The sequence below is a fragment of the Pantherophis guttatus genome, chromosome 1 (assembly GCF_059756535.1).
Source record: "Pantherophis guttatus breed Tessera chromosome 1, ASM5975653v1, whole genome shotgun sequence".
Lineage (NCBI taxonomy): Eukaryota > Metazoa > Chordata > Lepidosauria > Squamata > Colubridae > Pantherophis > Pantherophis guttatus.
This window is the reverse complement of record NC_142063.1, coordinates 210,789,050-210,804,845: the sequence shown is the minus strand read 5'-3', so window position 1 is coordinate 210,804,845 and position 15,796 is coordinate 210,789,050. Positions and strand designations below refer to the sequence as shown.

Below are 15,796 nucleotides of genomic sequence, written 5' to 3'. Positions count from 1 at the left end.
ATCAAATGTGTTATTGTATGGCTGTGTGCATCGCATTGTCCTGGCCCTCGGAGTGTTGAGTGAAGCTTTCTGCACGTATATGTACCCCCATACATATACTGTACAAGTATATCACATGCACATTGGTTGTGTGATTTCAGAAAATCATTAGTGTTGGTTTCAGCTACACTTGGTAACTCTGGGTTGTCAAAATAAGGAAAGCTATGCATTGTACAGACATTTTTACTCATTTTTTTTTTAAAAAAATATTTTTTATTTGGAAAGCAGCATCTTAAATTCTGGATCATCTTTCATTGGACATATAAAATATATTAATATTTGAATCAATGCAATAATCTCATGAGGACAAATTACTCCCAAATTAGATTTATTTAAACATTTATAGCATACTGCCCATAGGCAAGGAGAAGTTCGTATACTTTTGCAAATGTAGAACTTTTTCTTGTTTAGGGAAATTAGCGATAAATAGCAAAGTAGATAAGTGGGTAAAATAATTTGACAGCAAACTGGCAAAAATGTGCCATTGGGCAAAATTATATACATATTTATATATTCGGAGAAATATGTATAAAATGCTTTTAAAAAATAATATGGAGGGTTTTCCCCATCTCCCAAATAAAATTAAAATTGAGATATTTTTCCCTCTTAGCTCTCTTTAGTACTTTCTACCTCTTTACGGTCCAGAATGAGAGGTGTATCTTCCCTCTTCTTGCCACTAATTTTTCTTCTTTTCTCTAGTTTATCTGATCTGAAAGAGTGGTGAAATAATTACAAAATTATAGGTGTTACACTTTAACATACAGGTAGTCCTCGACTTATGACCACAATTGAGCCCAAAATTTATGTTGTTAAGTGAAACATTTGATAAGTGAGTTTTGCCCCCTTTTACGACTGTTCTTGCCACAGTTGTTAAGTGAATCACTGCAGTTGATAAGTTAGTAACCCGGTTGTTAAGTGACTCTGGCTTCCCCGTTGACTTTGCTTGTCAGAAGGTTGCAAAAGGTGATCACATGACCTTGGGAAAGAGCAATGGTCATAAATATAAACCAGTTGCCGAGCATCTGAATTCTGATCATGTGACCATGGGCATGCTGTTCTTCACATAACTGTGAAGAACGGTCATAAGTCGCTTTTTTCAAAGCTCTTGTAACTTTGAACGGTCACTAAATAAACTGGTGTAAACCGAGGACTACGTGTATTTGTTTATTTTTGTATTTCTGACTCAGCTTTCCTCTATCACAGGGGTATCAAACTCAATTTCACTGAGGGCTGCATCAGGGTTGTATTTGACCTCGCAAAGCTGGATGGTGTGGCCAGGGTGGGTGTGGCCAGCTTGACGTCATTCATGTCGGGGATGCCTGTGGTAGCCCAAGCGCTCTGCCAGCAAGCTCCATTTTCACTGGTAGAGGGCTGCAGGAAGACATTGCAGCCAAAAATGGAGGTCGGGAGCACCCTGCACAGTGTCCACTGCCAGAGGCACCGCGGGCCGGTTCTTTGCTGTTTGAAGGGCGGCCCTGGGGGCCAGATCTAAGCACCCTGCGGCCGGATCTGGCCCACAGGCCTTGAGTTTGACACCCTTGCTCTAACAGCTCTAACCTTGTGTATATCTTCCTCCACAGACATGTACCCATGTAAAGAATATCCATAAAAAAAAAAAATAGTGCAGAAAATTAGACTGAAAGGCAGGGACTGATCTAAAGCCTTTGACCTAACAATTATATAGAAACAATTTTAAGCACCCAAGGGATGGAGAGTAGCAAAGTTGTGACAGGAAGGAATTTTGGCCTTGCATAAAACAGGATAAAGTACGACCAACAGGGGATGTAGGACAGTGGTGGGTTTCAAAAATTTTTACTACCAGTTCTGTGGATGTGGCTTGATGGGCGTGGCATGGCTTAGGGGGCATGGCAGGGGAAGGATACTGTAAAATCTCCATTCCGTCCCCACTCCAGGGGAAGGATACTGCAAAATCTCCATTCCCACCCCACTCCAGGAGAAGGATACTGCAAAATCTCCATTTCCTCCCAATCAGCTGGGACATGGGAGGCAGAGAATAGATGGGGCGGGGCCAGTCAGAATTTTACTACCGGTTCTCCGAACTACTCAAAATTTCCACTACCGGTTCTCCAGAACTGGTCAGAACCTGCTGAAACCCATCTCTGATGTAGGAGTTGAAAAGGCCTTGAACAACTGACACATTTTATTTATTCTCTGCATTTCCTCTGTTCTTCTCCTTCCCTCAACTGTCATGGACATTTCGATTTCAAAATACATCCTCTAATTAGCCCCATTAACCATAATCAGTGGAACATTTAATTGCCTCTTCTGCAGTTCATCATCTCATTGGAACTGCTCTCTACTTAATCTTCATCAAATCCCTGCAGAAAATGTCCAGACGCTGGGCTTCATGCTACAGTTTATGACAGGAATATTTTCCATTGCAGCTTGTGGTACGACACATACACGCAGAGAATGTTGAGGTTGCAGCCTTGCTGATCAGCTTTTGCGTGATCCTGCCATCCTGCCACAAAACAAATTGGTGACAGAAATCAAGGAAACAAATTTACATTTTATTCCAAACAGTTGTCCAATATCGTCGAATATGTTCCAAGAATTGATTATGCTTTCTTTATGTCAGTGGCCCATCTTCTCTGTCCCCTTTTCTTCTGATCTGTTTTGCTGTGTATTGAGGATAAGGGGAATATGGTTAAAATATATGTTTTAGTATATACAGGTAGTCCTCGACTTACGACCACAATTGAGGCCAAAATTTCTACTGTTAAGTGAGACATTTGTTAAGTGAGTTTTGTCCCATTTTACGACTTTTCTTGCCACAGTTGTTAAGTGAATCACTGCAGTTGATAAGTGAGTAACCTGATTGTTAAGTGAATCTGGCTTCCTCATTGACTTTGCTTCTCAGAAGGTTGCAGAAGGAGATCACATGACCTTGGGACACAGCAACAGTTATAAGTATGAACCGGTTGCCAAGCATCTGAATTTTGATCACATAATCATGGGGATGCAGCAAAGGTCGTAACTGTGAAAAATGGTCATAAAACACATTTTTCAGTGCCATTGTAACTTTGAACGAACGGTTGTAAGTCGAGGACTACCTGTATTTATAATATATAAAATGAAAATCCCTGGATAAAAAGAAAGATTAAAGGTATAGTGTGCTGCATTAAAATACAATAAAAGACAAAAGCTCTGGAAATTCCGAATTCATATTGCCACTGGGCTCCAACTAAGTACTTAATACTATTTTCTGACAAGACCCTGAGGAAAAGGACTCATGGCATCAAAGTTTACAGAAGCACAACTGCTATTAATCAATGGCCATCTAGTTGTCACATCTGAGCTTGATTGAGAGCACTTGAAAGCCGCTCTCAAAAAAAGTTTCAGCCTGGATAGACCATGGCAAAGATAATCAACGTAGATCTCATTAACAGAGCCCAAGATGTCCACTGACAAAATGAAATCAGATCTTTCTTTGGGAGGTGAGGATGATGGCAAAATAACTCTCAGGACAACCTGTTCAGTTGCCCAGCAAACTGCAGTTTGCTTCTGCTGAAGACACTTCAAACATGTTGTGCTTGCTCCCTGCTCATGTGGTCCCATGCTGAGATATTTCCAGTGAAGCTACAGCTCAACAGGAAATGCACTGAGTGTTTCAACAGGAGCAAGACTGGAGCTCTGTGGAGGTTGGATGTATTGTAGGCGGTTTTCCTAAGTGTGAGAACTTTTGCAACGCATCTGGGTCCTGACTGTTCTTTTTCCCCACAGAAGTTGAGCAACTGTAACTTTGCGCTATCATTTCCCCGCGGGTTCAAGAAATTGGGCAAAGGCATGGCACTCGGTCCACCTCAATTAACATCTGGGGATTTGGCAAGCAAAAATGACATTTGGTGTGGTGAGAACTTGGAACTCTAATTCTGCACTAAGCCCAAATATAGGTGGAAAGATATATTAGAACCAGAGGTGGTATTCAGCTGGTTTGGACCAGTTCGCCAGAACCAGTAGCGGAAATTGCGGGTGGGCCCGTCCACCCGCCCCAGCTCTATGCCATCCTATTTAGGCACATTTTTGAGGCCGGGCGCATGTGCAGAAGGCACGCATGTGAGCAAAGCGCATGCACGGAAGGCTGGGCGCATGTGGAAGGCGTGCATGAATTAGGCGTGCACACGCGGGGCGAACCGGTAGTAACATAATCTGAAACCCACCACTGATCAGAACCCAAGATGAACTTGCCTAACAGTTTTCAAGCAGTGTAAATTACCATTTTGTCTGATTTGCATCAGCCCATCCAAATGACCAAGGACCTACCGTATTTTTCGGAGTATAAGACGCCCCAGAGTATAAGACACACCTTAGTTTTTGGGGAGGAAAATAAGAAAAAAGCTGATTGGCAGGTGGATCGGCCTCCCAGAATACCCCCAATCAGCTGTTCCCAGAGGTGAATTTTAGCAACAGGTTCCTTGGTTGTGAGCTCTGCGCCTTGCTTTTTTTTCTGCCTCTGAAACTTCTGAAACTCTGTTTCAGAAAAAAACGTTTTTTTTCTGTCTCTGAAAGTCTCCAAAACAGCTTCAGAAAAAAAGCCTCTGAAGCTCTATTTGGGGGCTTCTTTCATGAAGCTTCGTTTCTGATGCTTTTTTCAGCCTCTGAAAGCTCCATTTGAGAAGCTGGGTGGGGCTACATTCGGAGTATAAGACACACCCAGATTTTCACCTTTTCACACTTTTTTTTTTGAGGAAAAAAGGTGTGTCTTATACTCCGAAAAATACTGTAAAATAGGTATTTTATTTGCTCAGTATTGAATGATATATGTCTGTAATTTAAACATGCTTCCGACACAAATAAAGAAGAGAAGCCCAGCCAGACTCTTACAGCAACCACACTGAAACTGAGAAAGTGAGACTTTCTTCATGTGTAATATATCCTTTATTTCCTTTCATATAACTCAGAACTCAGCAAGGTGCCATAGATAGCTGCAGAACTGTGTTTTTATTCAGTGCGTACAATGTGCTTCTCAATATTTCCAAGGTAAACCAAATTCAGATAAAGCCTAACCAGACTGAACTCAAATAATCTCGGCTCTGCATCAGATTGTTTTTGTTTCATTTCTTTTTATAAGCAGTTCTCGACAGACATGTATTATCATCATATCTTTCATTCTAATGCCATAAAGCTGTCATTCACGATCTCCACTGACATCAGCACAGTATTTGCTTCTGAGGGTGGTAAATTGGCTCAGTAGGACTCCATAGATGTGTTGTCACAAACCAAGGACAAACTTCGTATGTTACAGTAGTTTCTTAGGTGATTATGCAGTGCTGTCGGCCCAATATCTAACAGCCATTTCAGTTTAGTGCTTTAGTCTAGGATCAAGGTTCTTCATTGTTTTTTAGCAATGATTCATTGTTACATCTTTTAAATTATTTTACTAATTAGTGAATTTAATTGCATTCAGTTGGCTGGTTTTTTTTATATAGTTTTAATAGTTGCAAGCCACCTTAATCTTATATATATATATAAAATTGAAAGCATAGAACATGTGAACTAAACATGTTCCAATTGATGAAGCATTGGTTGTTTCTGCATCACTACTCTATGGTAAATATCAGGGTGGATTTGATTTAAATCGAGTTGATTTAAATCACAATTTAAATCATGATTTAAATCACTAGTTAAAAAGGCTTGATTTAAATCAACTCGATTTAAATCATAATTTTTAAAGAGCAACTGTCATCTCTGCTACTCCTTTGACCCACTGTTGACTCACCGATAGTCCCAGTGTTGCAGAATATACAGCCTCATACTACATAACTAAGCTCCATTTCATGCTAAATAAACTAAATTATTTATGTATCTTAAATAGAAAACTATCTTACGATAGATTTTTACCCCAAAAGTTTTTTATTAAAATAAATTCGATAAAAATAAAATAAAAAATCCAATTTAAATTAAAAAAATCTGTTTTTTTTGATTTTTTTAAAAAAATCATTGATTTTTATCCACCCTGGTAAATATCCAAGATGATTCCAATTATCTAACAGGACTAGAGAGGAGGAGGTAATTTTTAGAACATCACTGGAATTTTCAGGTCAAAATTCAAAACATTTCATCGCAACTATTGTTTTCTGCATTGCCCGTTGACTCTACAGCATGTATTACATTAGTATTATATTAATATTATAATATTCCAGCCAAAGTTCTTCGTATTATTGATTGTAAAGGGAAAATTATGCAAACATTAATCTCACCCGCTGAAATCTATTAGGCATTATTGGTTTGCTAGTTTACATTATAAAATTATATCCTGGGGCTTTATCAGAAATGTACATTCCTGGGGTAAAACAAAACAAAACCATGATAGAAAGGTACAATAAAAATTGAGAAAATACGATAGTAAATAACCTGCAGTTTAGCATGTAAAAAGTTTTTTTTTCAAAGCCTAGACTTCAAGCAGGCTGTCCAGAGAGTCTTGGAAAGGGAAGCCTCCCATCACCACTTGCTATCCAATCCCACCCACTCTTAACTAGGGATCAATCTAATTGCCTTGGCAGGGTGCTTCCTAATGAATATGCCCCACGGTAGGGATTTTAAAACTTTTTCAGGCTGTGGAATCTCTTAAAACCAGAAGTGTAACCTGAGAAAGCATGTCAGGAACAACTCTCCCTAGTTCTCAAGTACTTGGGGTGGGAGGAGTGGAAGAACGAGAACATTCAGAGTTGCAAGATTCTGTTAATGTAACCTTATAATAAAAGTAATATTTGCATTCATAATTATGGTTCCCTACTCTGGTCTACTTTGAAGGGATCAAGGGAAAGATATAAGCTTGGTGACACAGGTCTCTGACAATTCACCACAGCCAGTTCGCCATGACCAACCTGCCACAGCCAACTCACCACAGCCAACTCGCTGAAGGACAAGAGTTACGCTAATATCAAAGAAATGGTGGAATAGAATCATTAAAGTGTTGGCTGGCGACCCCTAGGGAGTGGACCTTCCATGTGGGCGCACCTACCCTCTGGAATCAGCTCCCCCTGGAGCTCCGGATGGCCCCCGAACTTCGCTCTTTCCACCGCAAACTAAAAACGTGGCTATTTTGCCTGGCCGGCCTGGACTGATGGGGGTTTTAAAATGGATTTTAATTGATTCTAGGGATTTTATGTGTAACTTTTAACCCGGAGTTTTTGTTTTATTTTTCTGCTTTATTGTTGTGAGCCGCCCTGAGTCCTCTCGGAGAAAGGGCGGCATATAAATCTAAACAAATAAACAAATAAATAAAAGAAAGAAAGGAGGGACAGAATGAAATGTGAATGGCAAAAATTAAAATAATTTTTATTTATTTTAAATAATTAAATAGAATTGTTAAATTGTCCTGCAATGAGTTGACTTGAAATGAGTTGGCCATGGCGAGTTTGCCCACTGCAAATTGGCTGTGGCGAGTTGGCTATGGCAAATTGTCCCATTCCCTGGTGACGCAGCCTGTGTTTTCCATTGAAAAGGTATCTTTTCAACCCAACTCTAAGGCTTTGTATCTCCCAACAGATTTGGAAAAGCTCCTCCTTGAAATGTTAAGAGTGCTGTTTTCCAATCAGTGTCGGCAATACTGAATTAAATAACCATAATAGTGTAAGACGCTTCCTTAAATTATTTAGAAACTGTGCTTGTCTCCATACGTTCTTCATTCTGCTCATAAAGAAGAATGCAGGATGAGTAATGAAGATGCTGCATGGCTCCTGTTTTTTCCACTGCAATCTCCCCAGGTAGACAGGGAAGAACTATGGTGAGGGTTTAATTGTCAGGTTTACTGCCTGAGCCAGCAATAAACCATTTATAGGAGCAATCTGAAAAGGGAAGTCATGATAAGTCCAGCAGCCTCACAGAAACAGGAAAACCTCAAAGTCCAATTTGTTAAGTCCAAACAGGAGAGAGCAGCCCAACAGCTTATTTTGGTATCTCAAGTAAGGCAAATTTTGGACAATGCAACCAGTGATTTAGGCATTCCAAGTGCCATGCTTCTTGATTGAGTTATGAAACATGACCCCGACAGACAAGATTGTCATTACAAGACTACAAAGCATCTTTGTGCAGTGAATATCAGCCCTACTAATTAGATCAGACCAGGAAGTCAACTCCACAGGAAGGTTCAAACTACTTAAAAAAAAAAAGACTGATTACACTAACAGAATCTTGCAAGTCTGATGGTGCTGTACCTACTCTTCTTTACACTTCAGAAAATTAGAGAGGCAACGGCCTAAACCACTTGTGAATGTAATCTTATGTTTCTAGATTTAAACATTGCTTCAATCCTTTTTGCCTATGTTCCTGCATGTCTCTGTCAAGGCCACCTTCCTTACTTTCTACAGCCTATGCACCAAGTAAATGAGCCTTGGTACTACAGTGGTTTAAAGCACCCTGTTATTAACACAGCTGCCTGCAATTTACTGCTGGTTCGAATCTCTCCAAGGCTCAAGGTTGACTCAGCCTTCCATCCTTTCTAAGGTAGGTTAAATGAGGACCCAGTTTGTGGGGGCAATAAGCTGACTTTGTATAAATATACAAAAGTATGAAGGCTATTGCTTAACGCACTGTAAGCCGCCCTGAGTCTCCGGAGAAGGGCGGCATATAAATCAAATTAAAAAAAAAAAAAGTAGGCACTAATCCTATACCTTTTAAGAACCATCTGTCTTTAGGACCCAGGATGCCTTTGCAAACTCATCCTCATCTGATGTGTCTTCCACCTGACTGAAGAGTTCATCTTTAAGGAGTTGTAAGCCCCTAGGGTCTTCCTGGGTAGGGAGGGACCTGCAATTCCTGCTGTTCTTCAGAAGAGGACTCTTCCAGAGAGGAGTGGCAGTTTGTGAATTCAGGTGAAGTTAATTACACCCTTCTGTGGTATCAAAAAGGGTGAGTTTCAAGTTTCATGGTGAATTCCAATAATGCTTGGCCAACCTTAAGTTTCAGCAGTGCTTGTCAAATAAAATTGCATCCCAAGGGTCACCAGAGGGAAACTGTGCATGATGATACATCCTACATGCATTCTTTTCACAAAAGAATGAAGAGGATATATATCTGCCTCCTCAGTACAACACATCACATTACTAATGTACAGTGGTCCTACAGAACATAAAGTTCATTTATCTAAGTAAACCAATCTGTAAGCCAGTGCAGACAAAGCTACCATTGAATGACCTAGCTCTGGAACCTCAGTCTCAAAGAGGAAAAAATAAGTTGTAGCAAAAATGATTCCCCCTCCCCAAAAAAGTAATGACTATCAAATTGAATTTGGCTCAATAAATCAGTTGATTCTAAAAATATCATAAACCTTGAAAGCATAGCTGACTGTTTTACAAAACTCAGCTGTCACCAAGATTCCGTTTCTTTCCATTTTGTTATTCAATCCAATATCACATAGTCTTTTTTTAAAGAATACTTGGTATATATTTGGAAATAGTAGGTGGGAGAAGAGAAATCAGAGAGAGGCAAATAAAAGGCCTTTTGAAGTGGAAATAAAATAAAAATTTGTTTGCTCAAGAGTGGAGAAGGAAAAAAATGTTCCCTTTTATATAATTTTCATAAGCTCCTGAGGGCAGATGCAATTTTTAAATATTACAAATTGGTGATATTAAACCATAATGCAGTTACAGAGGAAAGATTTAATAAAAACTCAGTATATACGAAAAAGAAGCAACCAACTAATGGAACGACAGTGCAATGCAGCTTTTCATTGTGTGTAATGGACATTCTTTTTTCAACAATTTATAGAAGAAATCCATGAAAAGTTTATGACTTTGACTGAAAATGACATTTTGCCCAGGATACGTAGGCAGGAAGGAGGGGAATACAGTAATAAACCCAGAAGAGTCTGTGAGTAATTAATCCCATGTATATCATAGCTGCTAGAATGCAGGGCCTGCCTCCAGAAAGAGGCAATATGCTGAAAATATTATTTTGTATCAAGAACAACTTATTATAGCTGCTATAATAAATAGAGACACTCTAAAAACCCAAATTTATTCAGAGAAAATGAATAAATCATGAAAAAAGTGCCAATGAAAGAGAAACAAAAGGAAAAGAGCACTTTATTCATCCTGAGGCATTATTATTATTATGTAAAAAGATTGTTGCCATTCAGTGGTCTTGAGAGTGCATGTGTGCTATAGGATTTTTCAGACCTCCAGTGACAAGAGAGAAGACTCTGATCTTGGAAGAAGATAAATCAGCCTCGTAAAACTCCTCTGGGTGTCTTAAAATATCTACGGCTGGTACCTGTCTACGGTTGAAACTGGGGTGGATGAGAAAGAGGAACACTGAAGTGATTATCTACCCACAGGGTTCAAAGCTGATTCATTTGGTCACTGCCCAGAAAGAGAAGTTCACGAGTGTAATTTATTTCTCTCCCATAATTTTTTTTTTAAAAAAACTTCCCTAATAGGAAGTGCAAAAGGCTCCCCATGAGGAAACCGACATGAAAAATGGAGGCTTAGGACAGGAGCTGCTTTACCTTGCTTTCTGTCTGTCAAGTGTTATGGAAGAGTTGCAAAGATTGAAGAAAAAGTTGCACTTCCCAAGTGCGTCTGCCAGGCTACGGCCTCAGAGTACTGCTTCAGCCTGTCGCCTCCTTTCTCTCTCCTTAAATTCAGCTGAAAAACAAAAACAAAAAAAAGGAGCCTTCCTCAGCTGAGTAGTTGCAATCAGCTGCTGATCAGTGATAAGGTCAAAAAGAGAGCAATGAGCTTGGTTCCAATTAGAGAGCCTTTCTAAACACTAGATGGGACTTAATGGAGAAGGCAGGGACTGATCAGACAAAATTGTCCTAGGTACTGAGCACTGCCTAAGGGACCAGGGCTGCTTCTTTTTTGGGGGGTGGGTGGGTGGGGGCTCCATTCCCTGATATAATTATCCTTCAGAGGTCAAGCTATAAAGCCAAATCCAACTTTTCCACTCCTTCAATAGGCTACTGTACATTCAAACTTCTTGCAATGTGGTTCAAAACGTGTACACAAAGTATGTCTGCTACAGAAAACTGTTCACAGTGGGAGTACACGTGAATTTACACACTTTTTGGCACGTGTTTTTCAAAAGAAACAAGCCATCATAGAAACATAGGAGAAAAAGGCTAAAAAAAACCCCCGGTTAACCAAGAAAAACCTAGGTTGAAGGTTTCTCCTAATTTGCTCTGGCCCACAGAGATGTGTGTCAAAGTCATTAACAGTCCAAGGTCATAAATTGATTGAGAAGCTCTTAAGTTAGCCCTGTCCAAGATAAGCCATAGTTTCTTATCAGCAACTGATGAAGAATAGGAAGCGGGCATCACTTCCAGGCACAAGATACATAAGACTGGGTAATCACTGAAGATATTCGAATCTCAAGATTCTCCAGCCTCCATGAATGCTGCAGTTTTTGGATGGAGGCCCAGAATGCAGAGATGGTGTCAGGATCAGGAAGGTCCCATTCAGCCTCACCACTTGATGCTAAGACCTAGTTGGATCTTCAAGATTGGATCTGCTTGGGTTTTTCTCCTGATCTCCTTGCTTCTTTGACAGGCCAGTGTTAGCTATATCTTAAGATGTAGAATATTCTGACTTTAAGGTTAATGAAAAAGCAGGAGAGACTGGGAGAGGGCAACTGCAACAAAATCCACTGGGATACAAATAATTGAAAGCCTCACACAGAAATGTAAATGTTGTGATTCAAAACAAGTTTTAATCATTGTTTTGTAATTATTTCTAAATATATGCCAGTCCAATTTGAACTGTATTTAGAGGACGGTGTTTTGTTCTGAATTTTCTAAATATAGTTCAATCTATAAAGTTCAATTTGGCTTTGTTTAATTTTATGCAAGCAGGCAGACATGCTAAATACTGAACAGACTGAATAAAGTCTCAAGAGGTAGCAGCATGTGGCTGCTACCTAAATAGCTGAGTGGCATAGGACCTCCAAGTGCTGCAAAAATCCTCTAAAATAGGGGTGTCAAATGGCAGCCTGCGGGCCAGATGTGTCACGCGCCAGCCACACCCACCCCAGCTCCACAATGGGAAAAAACATCGCAATACGACATGTGACAGCAACATGGCGCGGTGAGTTTGACACCCATGCTCTAAAAGGATGCAAATCACCATCTGTCTGCAAGGAGTATAAATCCTTCCATTTCCCACCATCCAGTCAGAGCTGAAGCAGCTTCTTGGATGAGAAGCGAAACGACTTCAAAGAAAAAACAAGAAAGTCCAGTTGCCTCCTGAAAAAAGCACCTTTGGAACAACCATGACATGGATGACTGAGAATCTCTATAGGCCATTGGACCTGGTTAGTACATGGATGGCAAAATCTAGAAAATTGGGGGGAAAAGATCAGCTTGGGAATTTGGGAGAAAAAGGGAAGCAATAGCACCCCAATTCAGTATGTCTTGCAAGAAAACTAACTGGATATGTTTATTGTCTTACTGTATATTGAAGTTACTTGGAATCAAGCTCAACATCAGAGCCTAAAGCTTTTAAAATAAATAAAATAATTGATAACTGTTAGGTACGTCTTTTTCAGCTTCCTGCAACTGGTTGCATGTCTACTTAAATTACTAGAAATTGTTTCCAGATCTGCATATGAAGATTTAAATTAACATATAGATATTTCATTTCTCTCTGCTTATCCTGCAGTTTTGAATGCATGTAAATTCAGCAATAAACCAAGCCAGTTCTAACACCACTGAATGCTCCCGTGCCCTCAATCCTTTTCTGGAACACTTTTTTTTTTTTTTTTAAATCCAGCACTGATGCATCAATAGACAGCAATAAGGGGATTTTATGAAAGGCCCTAATAGCACATGCCTGCCACAGCAACAATAAACCCAGCAAGTAGAGGACAAAGGAGAGTAGAGTCCAGTCGTACAAAATAGTGGGAATGTGGTAGATGGTTCACTAACCTGAGCTAACAAACCTCTTATGTTCTAATCCTTTAAATATATTTCATTTTCTCTGCGTGAGTCGTTTCTCTTTTCTCCTCTTCTCTTCTGCCCACCACTCCAAAACTTGATAACTTTTTTCATCATAATAAAAAGGGAGGCAAACGCTGAAGATGCTCTGAAGGCAGAAACCCTAAGAGGAAGAGAATGGGAATTGTGCAGCTTTATGAGTAAATCAGCAAAATAAAGTTACACAAGAAAAGCAAATGCGACCAAAACTGCATACTAATCTTTTGCTATGTCAAAAGAAGATGAGGGTTATTTATGATAATTGAAGTCTATGAAAATATTGTTATTGATCTTTGTGGGCTGAGGAGCAAGTCTATTTATCTGCTTATTGCTTTACATTTATATGCTATTTACCTGGCATCTTCAGGAGAAAGACAATTATGGTAGTTGCAGTGGCATAGAACAATATACACCAGGGTTTTTTTATTATTAACTTTTATTTCATTTTCATTTTCATTTTTTTCTGAATTTTTATTGTTTTCTGGTGCTTCACTAAGAAAGAAAATAAAACCAATTCATATAATATCAAATGCACATCAAATCGTATCAGAGTATGCACTAAGGTGGAGAAGGGAAGGAAAAAAGTCAGCCTAAAAAGTAATGAGGAGAGCTACTTCTAAGTGGAGTTCTAGAGTCACAGAGCTGTCTGTCAAAAGAACCTGTCTAGGCAGATGCATTTCAGTGTAAAGTCAATCATTTTCACCGTCGGCATTAATAGGATACCATTTCACCTTCTAAAATGCCTATTGTGGAAACCTTAGAAAGAAGCAAAAGACATTTATTGATATTAATGTTGGAATTTGTACTGAGTTAAACCTTCCCGTTACCAAATTCCATTCTTGGGGATGGACCTAGGGCAGGGGTCGGCAACCTTAAACACTCAGAGAGCCATTTGAACCCCTTTCCCACAGAAAAGAAAACACAAAACTCTTTCCGTACCTGACTATTTCCTGATCAGCCAAAAAACTAGCATATACTATACAGTTGAATTAAAGATTCTGTTTTCTTCTGAAACTTTTCTTTTCTTGGATTTATTCATGATTGGCCTACCAGGGATCAAAAAGCATAATAAATCGCGTGTTGGTGGGTGTCACACATTGGCAGTTGTGGCACATATTTTGAGCGACAGGGAGCCGCAGCAGAGGGATAAAAGAGCCACATGCGGCTCCAGAGCCACAGGTTGCTGATCCCTGGCCTAGGGAGTGAGTATCTATTTAAAAGGCCTATTTAAAAGACTTTTCCCTCCCATCATAAGGTAAGGTGTCATATTTCCAGGGCCTATTCCTTTTCAGGTTCTCCACTTACCACCCTCCAAAACTGGGAGCAACTTCAAAATGGAGCAGTCACTCGGGAGTTAACATTGTTGTCATATGGTATAGAAGCAAGAGACAGAGAGTGGGATGAACAGCTAGCTGTAGATGTACAGTTCATCCCCAAACTTCTAAAATATGAGTGTTAGAATTTAATTGGATTCTGTCTGAGACATTTTTCCCTTTGCCTGACATCTATCTTGGGGAACTGTAGGGATGACTGCTACATATGCCAACCAGTCAGCATTTGTCACTGCAGGTTCTGCTTCCCCCAAGCACACAGGCCCTGAACTGACAAAACTCCCTTTCGGCTTCACTTGAGAAAAATAATATCCCTTGCTAGCATGTTCCCATCCTCCCCCTTACATGATTCATGTATTTATCTACCTTAAACTGAAAACAAGCTCTTTGTGAGCTAGTTCATCAAATTAAAGAAATAGCAGAACTTCCTGGAGAGCAGAAATGACATCTGGAGGGCTAATATGGACAAATCAGAACTGATAATTCTACTCAAGTGGAGTTTATATTAATACGTCGTAGTGCTTAACATTCTGGCCTAGAAATCAGGAGACTGTGAATCCATCCCACGTTAGGCATGAAAGCCAATTGGGTGCCCTTGGGCCAGTCACACTCTATCAGCCCAATTCACCTCACAGGGTTGTTGTTGTGAGAAAAAACTGGAGAAGGAAGGATTATTAAGTATATTCACCGTCTTGAGTTACATATAAAGTAATAAAGGCAGGATAAAAATCAAATATCTCCTTTGTCCACCAATTGGGCAATAAACAAAGATCTGGGTCTCTATTTTAAGCCTTTGGAAGCTAGATGATCAACTGGAGGAAGGAGCTAACCTTTGGGCAGCTGCTCTCCAGGAAGAGCAAAGAATGAGGAAACAACAATGCCCTAATAACATAAAAGATTCACAACAAAAGAAACAAAAACGTTTTGAAACGTTGGAATGTTCAGGAAAGGTTACACACAAGGACAATTGAACTTCCTGGAATAGACAATGAAAAAAAGGCATCAGGCCACAAATTTGAAATAATTCGCTTGATAGGGATATTGGAAGAGCTGTTTGGAACCTGCTAACGCCAGGATAAAATGAGTGCTTGAAAAATCTCTTTATTCTGGATTTCTTTTTGTAACCCCTTTCTACTTTTGTATGTCCTTCAATGTTGTCAACCAGCTATTAATGCTAGAAGTTATCCATTCAGGGGTGTTATTTAAGAAATCATTAAGTTTTGTTTGGAAAGCAAGAAATGGAAAGAAACTAGATCTTATTGATGGTCTTGCAAATATATCATATGGCTGGTTATCAGTCTTAATTAGCATTGAGATTGGTAGTTGCCTGGCATAGATTTAGAACAACACCATCTCTATTGTTATTATTATTCAGTTACTAGAACTGAAAGTACTTTCCCTCAAAGCTTTTCTTTATATGCTATTGTACAAAATGTGTCAATTTTCTTTATGCACTCTCAGTTTCAAGCTCCAACTTTGAAATAGGAAAATA

General features: G+C 39.5%; 1 long non-coding RNA gene across 3 annotated transcripts in view; it reads right to left on the bottom strand.

Moving 5' to 3' along the window:
- Window positions 1-229: 229 nt before the first annotated feature.
- LOC117674242 (uncharacterized) overlaps window positions 230-15,796 on the bottom strand; it is a 28,215-nt gene continuing 12,648 nt past the window's right edge. Inside the window, exons 3-5 of one of the 3 annotated variants that reach the window (XR_004593777.2) lie at window positions 12,926-13,097; window positions 10,511-10,649; window positions 230-2,679 (exon numbers count right to left, since the gene is read on the bottom strand). This is a non-coding gene — a long non-coding RNA (uncharacterized LOC117674242). Of the gene's footprint in view, window positions 2,680-3,736; window positions 10,650-12,925; window positions 13,098-15,796 lie in introns of those variants that run through there. The other 2 variants (XR_004593776.3, XR_004593775.3) reach the window with 2 other exon arrangements.